This window comes from Papio anubis, chromosome 10 (genome assembly GCF_008728515.1).
Source record: "Papio anubis isolate 15944 chromosome 10, Panubis1.0, whole genome shotgun sequence".
Taxonomy (NCBI): domain Eukaryota; kingdom Metazoa; phylum Chordata; class Mammalia; order Primates; family Cercopithecidae; genus Papio; species Papio anubis.
Genome location: NC_044985.1, coordinates 58,306,811 through 58,328,049, shown reverse-complemented (window position 1 = coordinate 58,328,049; position 21,239 = coordinate 58,306,811). Strand labels below are relative to the sequence as shown.

The window sequence follows — 21,239 nt, the reverse complement described above, 5'->3', positions numbered from 1 at the left end:
TCTACCTCTCAGAGTGGTCATAATATTAGCTATAGCAGACTGAGAATGGAGGGAGGTGGGCCTGGGACCCCAAGGAAAATGCTGCAGAAGGCAGGGCAAGGGAGGGAGGTGGATGGCCAATGGTATGGATCTCAGGGCATGGATTCCAGAGATACTGAGGAGTAGATCTTCAAGTGTTGGGGATTATGGGGATGAATACGAGGGAAGGGGCAAGGGTGATCCTCAGATTTCTGGCTTGGGCAGCCAGTGATGGGCTCATCCTGCAGTAGGGAACCCTGGAAGTGGAACAGGGTTGGACCCCATGGAAATGGGCTGGAATATGGAGGAGAGCCAACGTGGACATACCGAGTTAGATGCCTTTGAATTCAGTGGTCTGCCACAAACCTTTTTCAGGACTAATATGTTGTGAGCCCCTTAGGTGCTTCTTAGCTCTGCTTAGTTTCCATGCCTCTCACATACTTTGCTCCTTTTTGCCTCTCCCCTGTCCTCTGGCAGAGAAGAGTACAATGACCAGGTCTGTGGCAGTGGGTTAGAGACCCTGGTGATGCACAGTTCAGGGTTGGGGTTGGTGGGTTGCAGAGAACAGTTCAGGACACAGGGTTGAGAAGTGCAAAGGTGAGAGGAATTGGGGAGCAACTGGAAGATAGAGAAGGGAAAAAACCAAACTAGTCAGAAGAGAGTTGAGAACTGACTGCAGACATAATAAGGGCAAGGAAAGCATGAATCATCTGAGGAGAAAAAAAAAAAGAAAGTAGAGAAGGCAAAGAGAAAGGGTTGATTCCACAAGCTATGGCTTGTATCACAGAAGACTCTAGAATCTTGTTATTTTGTGCCTCCTTTTTACAATTGCATTCAAAAATTAGAAAAGTAAAATAAGGCTTTTTTCTGAAAGCTTTAATGAATAGAAAAGGGGCCTTCAGATAAGCTTTCTCCTTATATAAAAAACAAACTGAGCAGTTAATACACAAAGATAAACTCTAGTTTTTTGTGGAAGAAAAGGACTCCTAAGAAAAGAAAGGGATATACAAACAGTTAAAGTGAATGAAGAAGTTCAGTAGAATAGTTTGTTGTCTATTCCCAAGTGATTTGACAAAGAAATATGTGTAGCCTCAGAGAATGGAGAGAGAGCATGTCTCCATTATCAATTTTTAATAAACATAAATGGTACAATAAATTATGCATGGATGAATGATATAAAGCATTAAACAATAAAGGATAAATAATTCAAATGATTAAAAACTGCCTCTGTCATATGTTTGATGTATGAGAGCTCTATTTGAATTTTCTCTTCAGGGAAGCAGAGGAGGATTTTTACAGGGGCTTTTTAAAAATAGATTTACCAGGGGGAGAATCTGTGGTGGTCTACCAGAAGAGGTTGTTGAGTACAGAAATGCCTGACAACTCCATGACTTGTGCTTTCTCTGATAAATATGTGAGTAGCACCTTGCTGGTGGATGGTTTTATGTCAGGTGATCAATGGCAAAGCACTGCCCATCTTCTAGAAGACTGAGACCTGAACTTTCAGGTATCCAGAGAAACTTTGTCAGGGGTCAGAAGTACAGTGAACTCTGTTTCTTTTTTTTTCTTTCTTTCTTTCTTTTCTTTTCTTTTTTTTTTTTTTTTGAGATGTAGTCTTGCTCTGTTGCCCAGGCTGGAGTGCAGTAGCGCGATCTTGGCTCACTGCAAGCTCCGCCTCCCGGGTTCACGCCATTCTTCTGCCTCAGCCTCCTGAATAGGTGGGACTACAGACACATGCCACCACACCCGGCTAATTTTTTTTTTTTTTTAGTATTTTTAGTAGAGATGGGGGTTTCACCGTGTTGGCCAGGATGGTGTCTCAATCTCCTGACCTCGTGATCCGCCCGCCTTGGCCTCCCAAAGTGCTGGGATTACAGGCATGAGCCACCGCGCCCGGTCTGAACTCTGTTTCTTTTGCAGTCTTAGACTTCCAGGACAGGATTCCTAGCTAAAAGGTACTATCCCCGTATATTCACTGACGCAGGTAAACTCCATTTCTATCCCAAAATTAGAGTAGCTGGGTGGCTTACACCCAAAGAAGTGTTAGCAAAGATAGGCCCCCTGCTTGTTGGCCACTCACCTTAGGGGAGCCACATTCATCCAAAGCACCGTATTCTAACATGGAGTGGTTAACAGCATAGGTGCTGGGGGCAAACATACCTCAATATGAACCTAATCTCTGCCACTTACTAGCTTTAGAACCTTTTTCCGGTTAATTTAACCTTCCTGAAGCCCAGTTTCCTTATTTCTAAAATGGACCCAGTAATACCCACCCCAAAGGACTACTGATCATTAAATAAAATACTTAGCTCAACACTTGGACATAGTACATTCTCATTATATGTTTGTTATTAGCTGCAGAATTATATATTGAATTTTATTTTCTCTTAGAGATGTGGAAAACAGACCAATCTCATAGAGGAGTGGAAAACAGACCAATAGAAGCAAGGCAAAGAACCATAAATCTAGGAAATACCCACCACCTAATCTAAATTAAGGATCATAAGCTGTGATTCAAAGGCCAGTTTTGGAAAATGAAGTGTGTGTTTTTGTTTTTGTTTTTAAAATGGAATTTACATACCTTAAGGCAAAGGCATGTGTTTCAGTGAACTTCAGTCCCCAGTACTTCCACTAACTTACCCCAGCCACACTTACTCCTCTACCAGCCTGGTTGTGGTAGGAGTTTGAGTTTGCCACCTCAAGCGTAATGGTTAGCTCTATAAATTTAAATTATTTCCACCTAAGGTTCCTAGCTCCTTAAATGCTTTAATTTAACCTCGGGCATCTGATTGCTATATAGCCTTAATGGAGATGGGAAAAATCACCAAAGGAAAAAACTAAAGTTTGGCCAAAGATAGACAACAGATTTTCCACCAGTTGTATCCTTTGTTGTTATTCCAAATTAATATTTACGTAACGCCCATGTAGGCATTATATTGCCTGGGACTGTGGCCTCCCACAATTCAGAAGCTGATTTTCTAGAAATATAATCGCAGACACTTAATGGCTCATATTCTGTAAGCACACAGGCTTATCATTAAAAATTTCAAGTTCAAAATGTTGGTGCACCAGACAACAAGAGGCTGAAGATTTACTGTAGGTATTTTAAAACATGATTGTAAATACATTGACTCTCCTCACAATAAGAGGTGGGCCTGTGGCCCTTCCCATTGAATCTGATGGGGGAGAGGTTGTGACTGCTTTGACCAATGGAGTACGGCAGAGATGACCCTGTGTCACTTCCAAGGCTAAGATATAAAAAGCCATACTTCTGCCTCGTTCATTGGAAACACTTGCATTTCAAGACTTGAGCCACCACGTAAGAAGTTCAGCTACATGCCATAAAGGCTTCATGTAAATGCTCTGGATGACAGTCTTGGTTGAGTCTATCCCTTATCCTTCCTAGCCTTATACCAGGCATATACATAAGAAGCCTTCTTGGAAGTGGATTATTCAGCCCCAGTGTTCTAGCCCCTAGTTCATCAAGTGATCTCAGCTAAGACCACAGATGTTATGGAAGAGAGAATAGCAGTCTCCACTGTGCCATTTCAGAATTCCTGAGCCAGGAATCCATGAGGATAATGAAATGGTAGTGGTTTTATCTAGCTGAGTTTTGGGGTCATTTGGTTATGCAGCAATAGATAACTGGAGCACTCATCCAACAAAGTTGTTTGGCTTTATAGCTTGGGTCGTTACCATATAACACATCATTGTGTTTGTAAGATCTTGATTGTGAGAACCACTTGGTTGCATCAAAGTGTGCTATATTACTGCTAGTTTTTTTCCATACAAGATAAACACTGGGGAGTTCGCTAATCAGTTAACAGATATTTATTGAACTGGGACCCAGAGTGAAAGGCAACAAAACCAAGCTCTGCTGCAATTTTATATCGTGCTTGAAAAGGTATGTTACTATTGTTTTTCATGTAGTGGTAACTCAGTGTTATCATTCTGAAGCAGAAACAACTTTTCTCGGTGATGATGAATTAGTGCATAAAAAAGTACTTTTTTTTTTTTAAAAAAGATAATAGTGTTGATTCATGTAAATACTTAAGGTAATAATTATTTTAGGTTGATGGATAATGCTAGTAGTTTGTGCTACAAAGAGCATTTGCAAAGTAGTCTGAGCATATACAGGAAGATGAGACTCTTAGGGTCTTAGGTAGCTGGTGCTTAAGAAGCAGCTGACCTGAAATGACAGTCTTAGTACTTCCACTTGGAATCAGTTGAATGGTCTCCACAGATGATTGAGTTAGAAGTTTGAACATCAGGACATTGCAGATCACAGGGCAGATCTCTTCTGAGAAGTTGCATGGAGAAAACTTTTTATTCTTTCCATTCACTGGTTTAAAAGCCCAACAAGCAATGTGGAAGCCAATTCCCTGTGAATCAAAAGTTGTGTTCCTAGATTAGGGGTGGCAAATCCACAGCACGTGTGATGCCAGTCTTTAGGGCTGTCTCTGTAGACATAAGTTCGCGATGGTATTGGTCTCATCCAAGCTATGCAGTGATCACATGCAGGTTCTCATGGCAGGCACCTGCCTGGGCATTCCTTACTGCCCAGCCTTCTGAAAGAGCTCATGTGCACATTGAATCAGAGCAAGGGTCCGTAGCATAGGGATGAAGAAATATAGATTGGATGCTTTCTGTTTGTCAAATACTTTCTATCTTGTTTAGATACCTGTTTTTCTGTTTAAAATATTGTCGGAGATGTACTGTTTAATACTAAAAAGAAAACTGAAAAGCTAAAGAGAGTCCATCATCATGAAGAGGAACAATCAGGATGGTCTTAAGATTCAGTGAAAGTAGAAGGTCCAGGAAACAACTCCATATACAGGAGCTTATAGGAGGAGTAACAAAGGTGGTTTCATATCCCAGTGTTTGCCTTATAACTGTAAATTACCAAACAGGTTAATTTAGACTGAATCAGCATTTTAAAATTTTGAAGCTCTTACATGTTGTGTGTACACAGAGTGAACTGATCATTTATAAAACTGGTGAACTAAACTGCAGATTTTGAGAATGAGGGATTCCTCTGTTCTCAGTTGCTGGGAGGCAGTCATCTTTCATTCATTCAGGAAACACCTGCAAGGTGCCAGACCATTTTCCCCACCCAGAATGAGACAGACATGTAGAGGAGGATGTCTAGTGGACCATACTGGCACAGTGGTAGAGTAAGGGGGCACAGCTCTACCTGGGAGGGTCTAGAAGGAGGAGGTCCCCTGAACCAAGGCCAAGGGACAGAACACCTCTTTCTGAGGTGCTCACTGCCATAAGTGCTAACAAAACCCCAAATACTCACCTTTACTTCATCAGTTTGGCATAAGGAGAACTGACACATTGGAAGGGCTACTCAGAAAGAAGGATGATTTAGAACTTACTTAGCCTTAAGATCACTGCAACAGCACAGGTTCTGGTCTGTTATTGTCAGGACTGGAGGAACCATGTGGAGATAAAGTCTTACTTCATGTAGTTCAGTGAAGTTAAGGTTTACAGTCATGCATAAAGTAGAAATTACATCTATACAGAATTATTCTTGATTACTATTTCCTTGGTTGACTTTCAGATAGTTCTATATTCTTTTTTGTGATGGTCAGTCAGGAGTAGCCCTGGGAAAAGACACAGGAGAGGCTCAGGAAAACAACTTTTATTGTACTTACGAGTCCTACATATAAAGGCACAGCACATCACGTAGGGCCACATGGGAAAGACACCAGGGTGGTCAGGAGACAGAAAACGGGAACAAGGGGAACATTTAGGGCAGAGCTTTTATTGGGGTTTCCTTGGGAAAGGCAAGGCAGGGCAGGATGAAAACAGTTTAAGGTTGGCTAGTTTGAATAACTTCAGCAGGCTCTAAACTATAGGGGTGACACCTAGCCCTGGGATTACCAAGGCAGAGGAATATTGTCTCCTGGGGTATATGGGCCAGATAGGGGAGAGCTGACTCTGGATTGATTAGTTTGCATATCAAAAGCATTTTCCTGACTGAGCCCTTGTTATTTCTGAGAGTTGACTAGCCCCAGAAGGAGCAATCTCTCCCCAGCCAGAAAGGTTTTAAAGTTGTCTCAAACATAATAAAACACAGGAAATGTATACGTGTGTGTACCCAATAGACAGATGAAGTAGTTAGCTGCCATTTATGAGCTCAGTATGTGAAACACATGTATTTTTAAAGGCTGGAATCACCCCTAGTATGGCCTGATGATGACACTGAGAGTCTTGAAGAAGAACCTGCAGATTCATGTCTGTCATCTCAGGATACTCTGGGACACAGTCACTGTGAGGAGTGGTGGGGGAAATGGCCATCACTGTTTAAATTACTTTCTTTCTCCTTCTCCCTCAAGCATTAAAAGTTGGATTTATGTAAGTTAAATGTGCCTGTTATGCAAGCTGCACAAATGTGAAATGTAATCTCGACATTGGTTGGGAATTCCTAACCAAATTCTTTTTTAATAATTTGGATAGTCCAAGGCAGTTTGTCATTAATGACAAGGGGGGAGGGTTTGCTTTGCTTTGTTTGTTTTTGTTTTTATAACCCTAAATCCTTGTTTTTAATCAGGCTAGATGCATTTTTTAAAAGCCAAATTCTTGCATCTAATTGTACATTCCATAGCACACTAGACTTGGTCACAACCTATTTTCCCCCTGTATATTCTTTATTGCTTTGGGAGAGTTTCATGCCTATAAAACCTAGTTACTAGAAATCTCAGCATGCTTTGATGAATATTACAGTTCATGTTGCTAATTCGTCAATAATAAAAGAAGTAGTTTATTAAAAACCATTATCAACTCACTGCAATATTCCATTAACTCCTATTCTCCCTCCACTTACGTCAGTGTTATTAATGCTCCACAGTACACCAAAGGTTAAAATGCAGTTTACACAAAATGTTCAGGAGACATATTTCAGTAAACACACTTATGTTATTAAGACACAGAGATGGCTCATCATTTCTGTATGCAGATTTGTCTTTGGAAGTTAATTGGTAGATATTATGTTACCTTGCTTATATCATTAAGAAGTATGCGATAGTAATTTAGTAAATAGCACCCTTGTTCTACTTTAGGCACCACCCAGAGCACCAACCTTATTTCTGGAAGTTGATTGAAGGCAAAGAAAATAATAGATGTTGCTATATAACATATAATGTTCCCCATTCATTAGGACTGTCACTAATTAATAAAATCTCGAGAGATGTTTCTGTTTTGTAAGTCTGCTTCCTTCACAGAATCATGTAAGTCAGCCTGTCTGCGGCCATTTCAAAATCCGAATCATAATCCAGAAAAAATGTGACTAACACATGGTTGGATTTGATATTGCTTAGCTGGATGTAACCCACCCTCTAATTGTAACCTGAATGAATCCTGAGACCCCACATGGTCCAGATTCTGCCTGGACCAGATTCTGCCTGGAGTCTCTTTCAAACAAAACATATCCCAATCCCAGAAGTATTGAAGAATAACCTATCTCTTTAGGTTTTTCTAAAAGGCATGGCTTAAGGATTTTATGCTTTATGCTACATAAACAGTTTCTCCAAAATTCTTTGTAGCCACCTTTTCCTCTACCTACCTTCATGGCTTCTGCTGAAACCTCTCTTTATCTCTCTTATCTACATATTTTCTCATTAGCCATAAGGCTTTCCTCATTTTTTTTTAAATTATGGAGATGTAATTCACATGCTGTTTTCCTGCCTTTTTTTGTGTTTTTTTTTTTTAGATGGGGTCCACTTTGGGAGGCCAAGGTGGGTGGATAATGAGGTCAGGAGTTCGAGACCAGTCTGACCAACATGGTGAAACCCCGTCTCTACTAAAAATACAAAAATTAGCCGGGCATGGTAGTGCTCGCCTGTAATCCCAGCTACTCAGGAGGCTGAAGCAGGAGAATCACTTGATACGGGAGGCCAAGGTTGCCATGAGCTGAGATCGCGCCATTGTATTCCAGCCTAGGTGACAGAGCAAGACTCAGTCTCAAAAAAAAAAAAAAAAAAAAAGACAGTGTCTCACTCTGTCACCCAGGCTGGAGTGCAGTGGTGCAATCATAGCTCACTGCAGCCTCGGGCTCCTGGCCTGAAGGGTCCAGCCTCAGCCTCCCAGATAGCTAGGACTACAAGTGTGTGCTACTGTGTACGGCTAATTTATTAAAGAAATGTTTTGGAGACAAGATGTTGCTATGTTGCCCAGGCCAGTCTTGAACTCCTGGTTTCAAGCAATCCTCCCGCCTCAGCTTTCCTCCTTATTTTTGATCAGACACAAATATTCTCACTCTTCCAAATTTAGGAAAGTATATGCTTTACCAAATTTAGGAAAGTATGTACTCCAGGCTCAAAGTACCCTTAATGGATTTCCAATCCTGCTTTCTGACTACACTGTACCTCTCTGGGATAATCTGCGGCTTTGTTCCATTTGATTCCTGAATATCCTTTATTTCCTGCATGCAAAACACCCTCAGAAATAAAGTTCATGGCTCGGTGTGGTGGCTCACGCCTGTAGTTTCAGCACTTTGGGAGGCCGAGGTGGGCAGACTGCTTGAGCCCAGGAGTTCAAGACGCGCCTGGGCAACATGACAAAACCCCGTCTCTACTAAAAATACAAAAAATTAGCTGGCTACTGTGGTGGGCACCTGTGGTCCCAGCTACTCAGGAGGCTGAGGTGGGAGGATTGCTTGAGCCTGGGAGATGGAGGTTGCAGTGAGCCGAGATAGCACCATTGCACTCCAGCCTGGGCGACAGAAGGAGACTCCATCTCAAAAAAAAAAAAAAAAGAAAGAAAAAAGTCATTTGCTTGACTCTGGTTGTCTTTCTTGTGAGAAATTCCAATATAGATTTCCGGAGAATAAAATTTTCTACCTACAATAGTAACAGTACCCACTGTTTATGCACTGCAGTGGCTAAACTCTTTGCAGCATCACTTTTAATACTCACATTGAATACACATTGAATAATACTAAAGTTATCTCCATGTTATAGATGAGAAAACTGTGACCTAGAAGAATCACATCACAACGGTATCAACAATGTACCAGTGTATAGTCTACCAGCAAGAGAACTTTCTTTCAACTTCAACTTCCTTTAGCTGTTCCAAGGGTCAGAAACAGTGTTTGCTGGCTTTTTGCATGATTGTTAATGAGGGGAGGCTTCACATGACATAATACTCCAAAAATCCCCCAGGGTCATTTTAGAAACAATTGCCCTGGGGTCTGGCTAGACCATTTGACGTACATTGTAAAGCACAGACCATGCCTTACCACAATTACCTGCTGCACAACTCACATGTGGTGTGCATGGGTTTAAATTTTTCTCAGAGATAGAACAACAAGAAGGCAGTTATGGTATGTACTGGAAATGACACTTGACTTATAGTCAGAAACGGGTTCAAATTCCAATTATATCACTTGTTTACTTACTTGAGCAAATCTCTTCGATTCTTGGAACCTTAATCTCCCCATTTGTAATATAATAATGATTACATATAATAGTTAACTCAAAGGGTTTTTTAGGCTAAATTGATTTCTTTAAACATGTACTGTTAAACAGAAACACTCTTTTAAGGTATTTTACCACATTTTCTCGTGGTCCAAACCAAGATTTCATTTCAGTAAATCGAGTGATTGACAGGTCTTACTTGCTATACCTTTATCTCTGTTCCTTCCCCTCTCTACTCTAGGCTTCTCTATGAAAAATCAAATAAGGAATTTTAATGTTAACTTTCATTCAAACACATACACATATAAAAAACCACACAAACAATACTTGTATTTTATGGCCAGAATTTCCCTATTTCCCTCGTGCCCTTCCAGTGATATCAAAGCTTTAAAAATGGAAAACTACTTCATTTTTTAAAAGAGGAGAAAAAAAGATTGTGAATTCTCATTTATTACTGTGCCTTCTGAATTAGACATTAGGAAACTCAGAATTCTAGCCATTCTGAGGCTAGCAACTCAGGTCTAGCAACATTATTTTCTCAATTGAGTTCCTCAACTCTTTAGCAATTATGTTTACATTTTTTGTGACATCACCTAATCTAGAACAGATTCCTTAGTTATGATGGCTTTTAGTGACCGGAAATGAGGTGGTAGGAAACCCACCCTGACAGGCTGTCTTCTACAGATACCTCTGTAGATCCACAGATTGCCTGCATGTCTCAGAGTCCAAAATTTCCTGAAACAGTCCCCAGGATGTTTGTGGTTACGTCACAGCCAGTGGGTTCCTTGCTGCCTCTACCCCACACTTACCCACATTATTTGTGAAAGCTGTAGCTAGTCCTCCATATAGGGAGGGGGTGGGGAGTGTATATGGATACCTGACAGCGTACCCTTTTAGAAAGATTTCTGATGCCTGTGTAATATTAAACGCCCTTATATAATTATTGTTATTAACATGAACCTACCACTACATTTCTCCAAACAACAGAATGACTTTACCTATTAATAGAGTCCTTCGGTGTAGTTCTCTGATGTTTATGAAGAAGGATCACATGTATTTGATCTCTTGAAAAAAGTATTAAATAGGATTTCTAAACCATTACATATTAAAACACATACACAGCTGGGGTGGAGGGTACTATACTAATTAAGAGCATGATCAGTCAGAAAAAGTCAAGAAAAGAGGGGAAAGACCGGAAGAAAATAATATAACCAAACACATGATAAAATTGGAGGAATAAGGTAAACAAAAATAAATGTGACTAGGTTAAATTCTAATAAAAATCAGTAACTCTCAGATTGTTTAAAAAGATAATCTAGCTATATACCGTCTTTAGGAGCCATATGTATAGCAAAATAACACAGAAAGGATGAAAAGAGGGGATAGATTAGTGAATGCTAACAAAACAAAAATCAGGACAGTAATGTTAATATTTATAAATGTAGGATAGAATGTAAAAAAAAAATACTAAATGAGACATAGAATAAGAAATACAAATCCAACAAGAGGATTTAACATTAATGAACCTTTATGCACTGAGTACCCTAGCACTGAAAAATCTGTTAAAAATACAAATAAAAATACAGGCCAGGCATGGTGGCTCACGCCTGTAATCCCAGCATTTTGGGAGGCCAAGGTGGGTGGATCACTTGAGGTCAGAAGTTCGAGACCAGCATAGCCAACATGCAAAACCCGACTCTACTAAAAATACAAAAATTAGCCAGGCTTGGTGTTGCGTGCCTGTAATTCCAGCTACTTGGGAGGCTGAGGCTCAAGAATCGCCTGAACCCAGGAGGCGGAAGTTGCAGTGAGCTGAGATTGCACCACTGCATTCCACCTTAGGTAATGGAGTGAGATTCTGTGTCACACACACAAAATACATATAAATAAAATAAAATAAAATAAAAAAGTTTAAAATACAAATGAAGTTTTTCATCATGATAGTGGGAGACTAACAAAATGTTTTCAGTATTTCATCAAGTAGACAAAATAAATAGGAACAGAATGTTTGAATAGCATCATTATCATTATTGACCTAACCCAACAACTAGGACATCCACACAATTTTTTTAAAAGACCATGGAGCATTTACAAAAATTGATTAAATACTCAACTACAAAGAAGATGTTCAGTTAACAAAAAATAGACGTGTATTGGCCACATACAATAGTATAGTAGCCTTGAAAATTAACACAAGATGGTTACTGCTCCCACCTCCATCTAATCACTTAGAAATTAAGATATGATCCTTCTAAATAATCCTTGGGTCAAGAAAACCAATACTAAAACTATGGACTATTTAAAAATTAACAATGAGAATATAATGCATCAAAATGTGTGAAATAGGACTAAAAATACACTTAATTAAAGCTAAGGCTTTTATTTAAAAGGACTGGAAAAAATAAGATTGTGACTTAAGAAGCTAGTAAAATAAAATAAAGCAAAACAAAGTGAGAAGAAGGAAATAATAAACGTGGAGGAGGTGCCAGGTGCAGTGGCTCACACCTATAATCCCAGTGCTTTGGGAGGCTGAGGTAGGAGGATTATTTGAGGGCAGGAGTTCAAGGTTTCCACAAGCTATGATCATGTTTCTGCACTCTAGCCTGGGTGACAGAGGGAGACCCAGTCTCAACAACAAAAAGGCCGGGCACGGTGGCTCACGCCTGTAATCCCAGTACTTTGGGAGGCTGAGATGGGCAGATCACAAGGTCGGGAGATCGAGACCATCCTGGCTAACACAGTGAAACCCCGTCTCTACTAAAAATACAAACAATTAGCCGGGCGTGGTGGTGGGTGCCTGTAGTCCCAGCTAGGGAGACTGAGGCAGGAGAATGGCGTGAACCCAGAAGACGGAGCTTGCAGTGAGCCGAGATGGCACCACTGCACTCCAGCCTGGACGACAGAGCAAGACTCCATCTCAAAAAAATAAAAAGTGAAGGAGGAAAATAATGAAGATAAAGCAGAAGAAAATTAGAGTTGACAGTAAAGCAAGAATGCAGGGTCCCCAGGAGAGCTGCTGCAGTGAGAATGGAAAGCTGAGATAACGGGGTATTAGACACTATCCTTGCCCTCCTTGCATCTTAGGTTTGGTTGAGGTGAAAGGCATGTGCAGAAAATAGAGAATAGGACTGTATTCAATAAAGTGGTCATTTATGAGTATAGCAGTTAGTATTCTATCTATAGCATGGTAAATCTCTCTATAGCAAAGAGTAGCAGTTAGGCTCTGAGTCTCTGCACAGATAGAACTGAACCTGTATGTTGGCTTCAGACTTATCAAGAGACCCCGGAGAGGTTAGTTAACCACATAAAGCTTGATTACTCTGTCTGTAAAGGGGAGATCACACTACCTACCTCACAAGATTATAATGAGAGTTAAATGAAAATATGTATATAAAGCACTTAGCTCAATGTCAAAGCATGGGATACAGGCTTGGTAAATGGTTGCTGAAAAAAGTCAGTGCAGCATTTCTTCCAGTCCTTTCTGGGTACTGGTGAGATGATTAAGGCACTATCAGTTTTTGGTACACTTTATACAGGAGTGGGACAGTAAATAGTATTTAGAGTAGCCAAGTTCTGCCTACCTGGATGAAAAGATTGGGCATTTTGTCTGTGACCATTTGTAAGATATGCCAGTGGGAAATGGTTGAATTAGTCTCTGTCCTTTAAAAGAAAAAAAAAATCTATAAAACATCATGCTCCCAAAATAACAGTGGTTCATTAGCTGGAGAGAAAATCCTGGCCACAGCGAGGGGACTCCTGGCCAGTCCTACCACTGTGCACTTACTTGTCTGTCTCAGTAGGAAAACAGAAGCAAGGAGAGCTTTGGATCTGCCTGCTGACCAGTCAGCACATTTGCTCCTCATCAGCCATACTGAAACTCCATCTCGCAACCCCTCAGCATCAATATTAGGTTGCTCAGGCATGATAATGGACTCATGAGATCTTGGAAAAGTAATAGAGTAAACACAAAAGGAGTCAGTAAACCCAGAAAAGAATTGAACACCTTCCTTCTTCCTTCTGCACATGGATATCCAATGTTCCCAGCACCATTTATTGAAGAGAGTGTCTCTTACCCAGTATGTGTTCTTGGCACTTTTGTTGAATGGCAGTTGAGTGTAAGTGCATGAATTTATTTCTGGGCTCTATTCTGTTCCATTGGTCTATGTGTCTGTTTTTATTCTAGTACATGCAGTTGGATATGTCCAACAAATAAAACGTGGTATATATATACAACAGAATACTATGCAGGCATAAAAATGAATAAAGTCCTGTCATTTGTGACAACATGGATGAACCTGGAAGACATCATATTAAGTGAAATAAGCCAGACACAGAAAGACAAATGCCACATGCTCTCACCCATATATGGAATCTTAAAAAAAAAAAAAAAAAAAAAAAAGGTTGATATCACAGAAGCAGAGAATAGAACAGATGGTTACCAGAGACTGGGGAGGGAGGGGAAGATGGGGTCAACAGGTACAAAGTTACAATTAGATAGGAGGAGTGAATTCTGGTGCACTCTTGCACAGTAGGGAGACTATGGTTAATGGTAAAATATTGTATTTTATAAAATAGCTAGGAGAGAGGTGTTTGAATATTCTCATCATAAATAAATGATAAATGCATGAGTTAATGGATATGCTAACTACCCTGATTGGATCATTATACAATATATATATGTATCAAAATATCATATTATACTCCATAAATATATACAGTTACAATGTCAATTTTAAAAATGAAATTAAATAGACTCCCCCATTTTAATTTATATCAATATCTGTATTTTATCTATATTTAGGACTTGATGAGAATTTGTAGCTTAAGGTAAAGTTAGAATGTGTTTGTAGTAGAATGTACCTTGGAATTTTTTAATGTCTGCACATGCTATACATCAAACTACTTTAGTCAAAATATTTGTTCAGTGGGAAAAAAATCAGTGAAAATAAATTATATATCTTAGTCCAAACAAAAAGTAATTGACTGATCTATTTCCTCCATTCTCAGAACACCATCAACTATAAGGTGTAACATCAATTAATAACAGGTAAGGAGGAAAAAAAGACATGACATTAAATGCACACTTCGATTCCAGGAATGTTAAAATATGTGGGGAAAAAAACAGTACCAGCACAGCCATGTATCTTGGGATTAAGCCAGTGCAGAATTCCACTCACTTGGTATTATGGTGTTTTGCAGCTGGTAGAGGCCAGGTAGGACTAATTTTATGAAAGTAATTAAACAAAATTTTTTATTAGTACACATGAGCAGAACTAATTAAAATTGAAGACATGTTTTCTCAGGCCCATCAGTTTATTTTTGTATTCTTTTGTCAAAACAAAACAAAAAAAGAAACCAAAATCATGAACAGTTAGGGAGGTACTATACACGGTGAGCCTGGAGCATCTTGTAGTGCTGGAAAGTGAGGAAGTACTTAAAAACAAAACAGAAAAAAATATTGATAGGAGTATGTCAAAGGAGCACAGAAACCAATGGTAAGAGCTCCCAGTGGCCAAAGCTGGAACAGTTTGAGCAACAGAATAAAGTACTGTTGAATTAAAATGCAAAGCATAAAATAAATACCTGTGCAGCCGTACTGGTATAAATAAATGATTGAATACATTAATAAATGTGTATAAGAGACAAATCTTCCATGCAGAAGGATCCCAAATAATTTATATAGACACTCTACCCCGAAGGACTTTCTTCCAAAGAGTATGATATGGAAAGGTGGGGAGAAGCAGCGAGCAACTTTACAGTGGAGAAACCCGACATGCACTGCCTCAGCCAGGTGATCAAGGCCAACACCAGCAGTATTAAATCATGTGGATAGTACATATACCTGATGCGATGTGACTAAAATGACACTTTACCTCCTCCAAATAACCCATAGCCCCAGTCTTATCAAGAGAAAAAACAAATCCCAATTGTGGCACATTCTACAAAATACCAGAGCAGTATTTCTCAAAACTGTGACGGTTGTCAAAAACAAGGAAAGCCTGAAAAGTGGAGCGTAAGAAGACACGATGACTAAATGTAATGTGGAGTCCTGGATGGGATCCTGGAACAGATAAAGGACAGTAGGTAAGAACTAAGGCTATCTGAATAAACCGTGGACTTTAGTTAATAATTATGTATCACTATTGGTTTATTAATTGGTACTTAGGTATCATACTAAAGTTAAGAAGTTAATAATATGGGAGACTGGGTGTAGGATATATGGGAACTCTGTACTGTCTTCTCAGTTTTTCTGTAAATCTGTAACTGTTCTGAAATATAAAGTGTATTAAAATTTTTAAATGCCTAACCAGAAAAAAAAAAAACAAAAACAAAAACATGGACAGAAAGCCAGGTTAGGGATTTTAATGGAAAATTATAAAGCATTTTATTAAGGCCTTTAAAAATTCCACACAGAACACGGCTTAAGCAGAACATATGCGGCTGCTTAGTTGAAAAATGGAACTGGCAGATTAACCCAGAATGTGAGACTTCTAAATACATTCAAATTGAGTCATCATCATTTTTCATCTATGTAGTATTTTGTTTTTCCAAAGTTCTTGCAATTTCTGACTCCAAGATGGCAAAATTTTACCATTATTCCTGTTTTAAAGCTAATGCCATGTCTATAGCTCGGACAGCCATTTTGACTCAATTGTCTAATCTAAATGTCAATTCAATCAGAAAACCAGCCATCAGCTGTCAAAATGGTAAAAACAGATATGTGTGTTTTCAAAGCCAGAAGTGCAATCATGTGGTGAGACTTCAGGGTTTTACTGTTGTCCACAGTTCTGAGTCCCAGGACTGGTTTCCTTACTCAGTATTCTCCCATGGAAAACTTCATCAGGGAATTATAGGGTAATATTTTCAAGACTTGGAGTATGTCTACAGTTACCTTTCTAAAAAACAAAAAAGATCCCTTTAAAAACATTTTTTAAAAAACAATCATGCCAAGGTAGCCAAATAGAAACAACTTTGGGGTTTTTGCAGTCAAGTCTTACAAATTGTGGAATATTCCCCTTGGTCCAGGAGATCATTTGACTGCCACACACAACTTCCTATATCCACAAATTCCAGTATGTTTGGACCCTCCTGATGGCTAGGGGAATCACAAAAAGAAACAGAAGGCACCACTGAGCAGAACAAGAAAGCTAGATATGGTGCCCTTGGGCTTGTTGCTTAGTCCCTGCCCCAGCTCTCCTCCAGCCTCTCCAGCTGTACAGGGCAGAGAGGGTCACAGCTGGCACTCTCCTGGTGCTCTTGTCGGGCCAACATCAGAGCCCCCATGGCCAGGACTCACACACTGCCAGGAACCCAGCTCCATTCCGGAGGAAGATGATACCCAGCTCTTTCAAGGGAAACCAAAAGGCTGGTGTATTTTGGAGGTCAGCAAGAGGGAAATGTCTCCCAGTTATTTAGCCCTGGAAGGCTGAGAATACATTGGTGTTGTTTTCTGAACCAACAGTTGGGGCACACTGTCTGACAGCATGACCACATGTGAAGTTGAGAGAGTCCCGGGAAATTCAGGGTGTGTAGCCATGGTTGATGCAGGATCCAGAAATATGAACCAAGGCCTGAGTGTGCTCCCTTGATGGTGGTGCCCTCCAGAGAGGAGTGTGGGGACATCCTGGGTGCAGCACCATCAAGGGCCCTTCCTCAGCTGCCCTGAGGGTGGCATTCCCACGGGCTGACCTAATGACAGCAGAGCACCCAAGCCCCAGGCTCCTCTGTGAGCGCTCTGCCCCTTCTCAGCTGCTCAACTCCAGCCTCAAGAGCCCTTGAGCCCTGGGGCTCAAGACTATCTCTCCCTTCCCCCTTCACTTTCCTCTGGAGTCAGGAGTGCCTGGAGTCCAGGCATGACTTCCCCCTGGCTTATCTCCTCTTTACCTGTGTCCTGGGAACACTCAAAACAAGCTGGGGGAGACAATCATTTCCGCAGACACAGGGTTACCCCCATGTGAAGCAAGCAGCAAATTGATCTTATCACATGCCTCTGACCAGTTAGGGAGGCGAGTCAAAGAAGGTGCAGTGAGGAAGTATAATGTCACATGCAACATTTACAGGAAACTGGCTAGAAGACAGAAGGGGAACTTGAGAACTTGGTTGTTTTCAGCAGATTAAAACAACACAGGTTAGTGCTTTTTCCCCCCTGGAAAACTTTTCATAGCCACTCTAAAATACCTAATTCTCTTTCCTTGAACTGTCTTTAATGATTTCTCTAATGTGAAGAACTTGCTTTTTGGCTTTGAATGTAAGAGCCAGCGCACAGCTGTTAACTGCACATTGTTAGAGGAACAAACATTGAGCCATTATGGTGAAAATGAAATTCTCAGAATCTCTTGCTTCCGTGTTTTAGAACTTCTCTGCTTCTGAAAGAACAAAACTTCAGATGTTCTTTAAATAACTTATTTCGTGGAATTCAGCTAGGCTTCTTGTCATTTTTACCTGTTAGTGTAAATGTGCAATGGGACAGATCAGCCTGTGTTTGCAGACATGTGGGGCATTCAAAGGGTGTTAGAAAATGCAGAAATATTGTGCATAAAAACGTGCTTGCAAGGTTATATGCAAAAGTTTGTTGTTGTGTGGAATTTTCATCTCATAAAACTCATCTTTTGGCTTGTATTTAATGTTAATATAATATCTCATGTCATTATAAATTCTTAAGTTTCCTTTTTTATTTTTTCTACTGTCCTCCTTCCCCCTTTTCTTTCCTTCCTTCTTTTACTAACACAAAACAGGAGTAGAGAAGCAGCAGTAGGGACAGCTTAAACATGAGATGAGGAAATCCTTTGCCCGGCACCAGAGTTTAAGAAGCAGGCACAGCCCAGAGCAAAAGCTAAGCAGGCCCTGAAGAGGCCGTGAGGTGTGACGGTTGCGAGAGCTTTATGTCTTCAGCCTTGTGCTTCCTAGAGAAGAGTCTGCAAAAGAGCCAGAAAGATGGCTAGTGGGTTGGGAAGCAGCAGTCCAGAAACAGAAAGGCCCCAAGATTATTCCTCCTGAGGCCAGTGAGGGATAGTTTCATTACGCAGTGGCCTGCTGCTTTCAGACCTGTATGTGGAAAAAGAAAACGTCTCAAATCCGAGTTAAGAGAAGGAGGTTCCTACATTATTGGACTGCTGTGCAGCTCTAGGACGGGTTAGCCAGAGAGGCTGCGGAGCTCTTTCTGGGTGTTTTTGGGAAACATACTAGACGGCTTCTTTGACTGTGTTAATGTGTTAACTGAGACAGGGAGGATAAGGAGGAGAGGACAGCAAGATCAGGAACTTCCTGTTTCATGTCTTCATTCCAGCCCAAAGTGTTGTAAAATGTATCTGTATGATAAACAACGAAGGAGTGAGGGGCTCCTGGACTCACTTGTTTATATTCCAGTAATGCCAAATAACTAGAACAGCGATGAAAGAGAAAAATCATGGTTGATTCTGTCTTCCAATTGCCACATTTTTTTCATATTTTACTACCAAGTTGTGCAAGAAAATGGAGAGGAAGCTGACAGAGAATAAGGGAAGATTCTAAGCTAGACATATCAGCCCTAGTGTTTTCAGAAACCCTGCGCTAGCTCTGACAGAGCCAGCCCACATTGTCGACGGGTGTGGGGGGATGGAGGGAAGATTAGATTTATCGCTGGTTGGAGCACTTTGCACAAATGCTTGTAAGAGACATGCACATGGGAACTGCAGTAGGAAGGCCTCTTGTACCTGGTACTGCCCTTGAGCACCAGGAAGAGGCTTACAACTTCGCAGTGGCTGGACATTCCTCAAAGGAACTCTTCTTTCAGTTTTGTTTTGCTTTGTTAGTTGGCTGTACAGCCTTGCTGTTCCAGAAGTCTTATGTTCTGAAAATCTGCTGCTCATAGTGGAAAGGGACTTTTTATCTTTTTATTTTGTTAGAATACTTTCCAGATGGGCCTGATGACTTTTTTTTTTTTTTTTTTTTTTTTTGAGACAGAGTTTTGCTCTTGTCGCCTAGGCTGGAGTGCAATGGCACCATCTCACCTCACTGCAACCCCTGCCTCCCCAGTTCAAGCGATTCTCCTGCCTCAGCCTCCCAAGCAGCTGGGATTACAGGCATGCGTCACCACACGTGGCTAGTATTGTATTTTTAGTAGAGATGGAGTTTCACCGTGTTGGTCAGGCTGGTCTCAAACTCCTGACCTCAGGTGATCCGCCCGCCTCATCCTCCCAAAGTGCTGGGATTATAGGCGTGAGCCACTGCACCCAGCTGCCTGATGTCATTTTTGTAAATGCATCCTTCCAAAAGCTGTTTGTATTTCTTCTGTGGGTCCTTATTCTTTCCTATTTCTCAGCCCCTTCCCCATCTTTCCACTTTCTCTGCACTGTGTTCCTTTGTGTTTGAGATGCAAAAAATGGTTTATAAAGTGCCATCATTATATAAAACCTCTGATAACCAGGTTCTGAAAGAATGAGTGGAGACCCAGAAAGGCAGAAGGTAACAGATCCTGTTGGGTGGTAGAGAGCACCTGGAGTATTAATCTTTTGTGTAATTTTTAGATAGGAATGACTGCCAAGTTGAATACTGAGTTGAGTTTAAACGTCAAAGTGGAAAGAGGTGAAGTCACCTTTAATCTGGAGAAAAAATCGTGAATTTTGTAGGGAGGAACAGTATGGACACATTCCTTAACTCTCTAAGTAGAAGATGAATGAGGCTGACTTCACAAATCTCTCTTTTTCCTCAACATAGGCAGGCCTCTCCTCCCTGAATCCCAGATAATACCAGAGTGGCACTGCGGGTCGACATCCACAGACAGATGTCTGGGTGACCCTGGTTTCAGAGGAATAAATGGTGATATATACCAAACATTCATGCTAGTGGGGAAAAGAAAGTTAAACTCTGATAAGTACAACTTTTACAACTGAACTCATCCTTGGTATCGTTTTGAGTTGGCATGAACAAATCTGGAGGCCCAGCTCTCTGGATTTCTCTGAAAGAACTTCCCGGGCATTTGTAAGGTATTATTGTTATCACCATCATATTGGGAAATACTAAGAACTATAGGTTTTTTTTTTGGGGGGGGTTAATTGTGATAAAGGACACATAACAAAATTTACCATCTTAACCATTAAGTGTACAGTTCAATAGCGTTAAGTATATTCATATTGTGCAACCAATCTCCAGAACGCTTTATTTTGCAAAACTGAAACTTACACCCATTAAACAATAATTCCCCATTCCCTTTCCCCCAGCTCTTGGTAGCCACCATTCTACTTTCTGTGTTTATGAATTTGACTTCTCTAGGTACCTCATATAAGTAGAATTATACAGTATTTGTCTTTCTGTTTCTGCTTTATTTCACTTAGCATAATGTCCTTAAGGTCTATCCATGTTGTTAGCACGTGTCAAACATTCCTTCCTTTTTAAGGCCAAACATATTTGTATGTATATATCAAATTTTTGTATCCCTTCATTCATCAGTGGACAGTTAGGCTGCTTCTCCTTTTTCGCTGTTGTGACTAGTGCTGCTGTGAAGATGGGTTTGCACATATCTCTTTGAGGTCCTGCATTCAGTTCCATTGGTATGTCCCCAGAAGTGGAATTGCTGGATCATAGGTAATTCTATGTTTGGCTTCTGAGAATTATCCAGCAATTGTGTCTTCTTATACCACTCTCCCTCCCAAAACACAAACTTGGAGATACCTCATATTACAAGATCATCATCCTTTTTCTTCTAGAATGCCTCAAACAAAATGTTCATGTCTTGCTTCTGAGCAGTAAGGATGCAGAGGGGACTTGGGCTGTTGTCCCAGGAAAAGGAGCAAGACCAGTGGGGCCATTCTGGAGAGGTGG

General features: G+C 40.5%; 1 protein-coding gene across 5 annotated transcripts in view; it reads left to right on the top strand.

Annotated features, from left to right (window-relative positions):
• Nucleotides 1–21,239, top strand: part of WIPF1 (WAS/WASL interacting protein family member 1) — a 118,260-nt gene that overhangs the window by 27,117 nt on the left and 69,904 nt on the right. The window contains exon 1 of one of the 5 annotated variants that reach the window (XM_031651369.1): nt 14,195–17,568. The exons of 2 other annotated variants lie outside the window; for them this stretch is intronic. The gene's annotated coding sequence lies outside the window, so the exon portion shown is untranslated. Of the gene's footprint in view, nt 1–14,194; nt 17,569–21,239 lie in introns of those variants that run through there. 2 more of the 5 variants (XM_031651366.1, XM_031651371.1) reach the window with 2 other exon arrangements.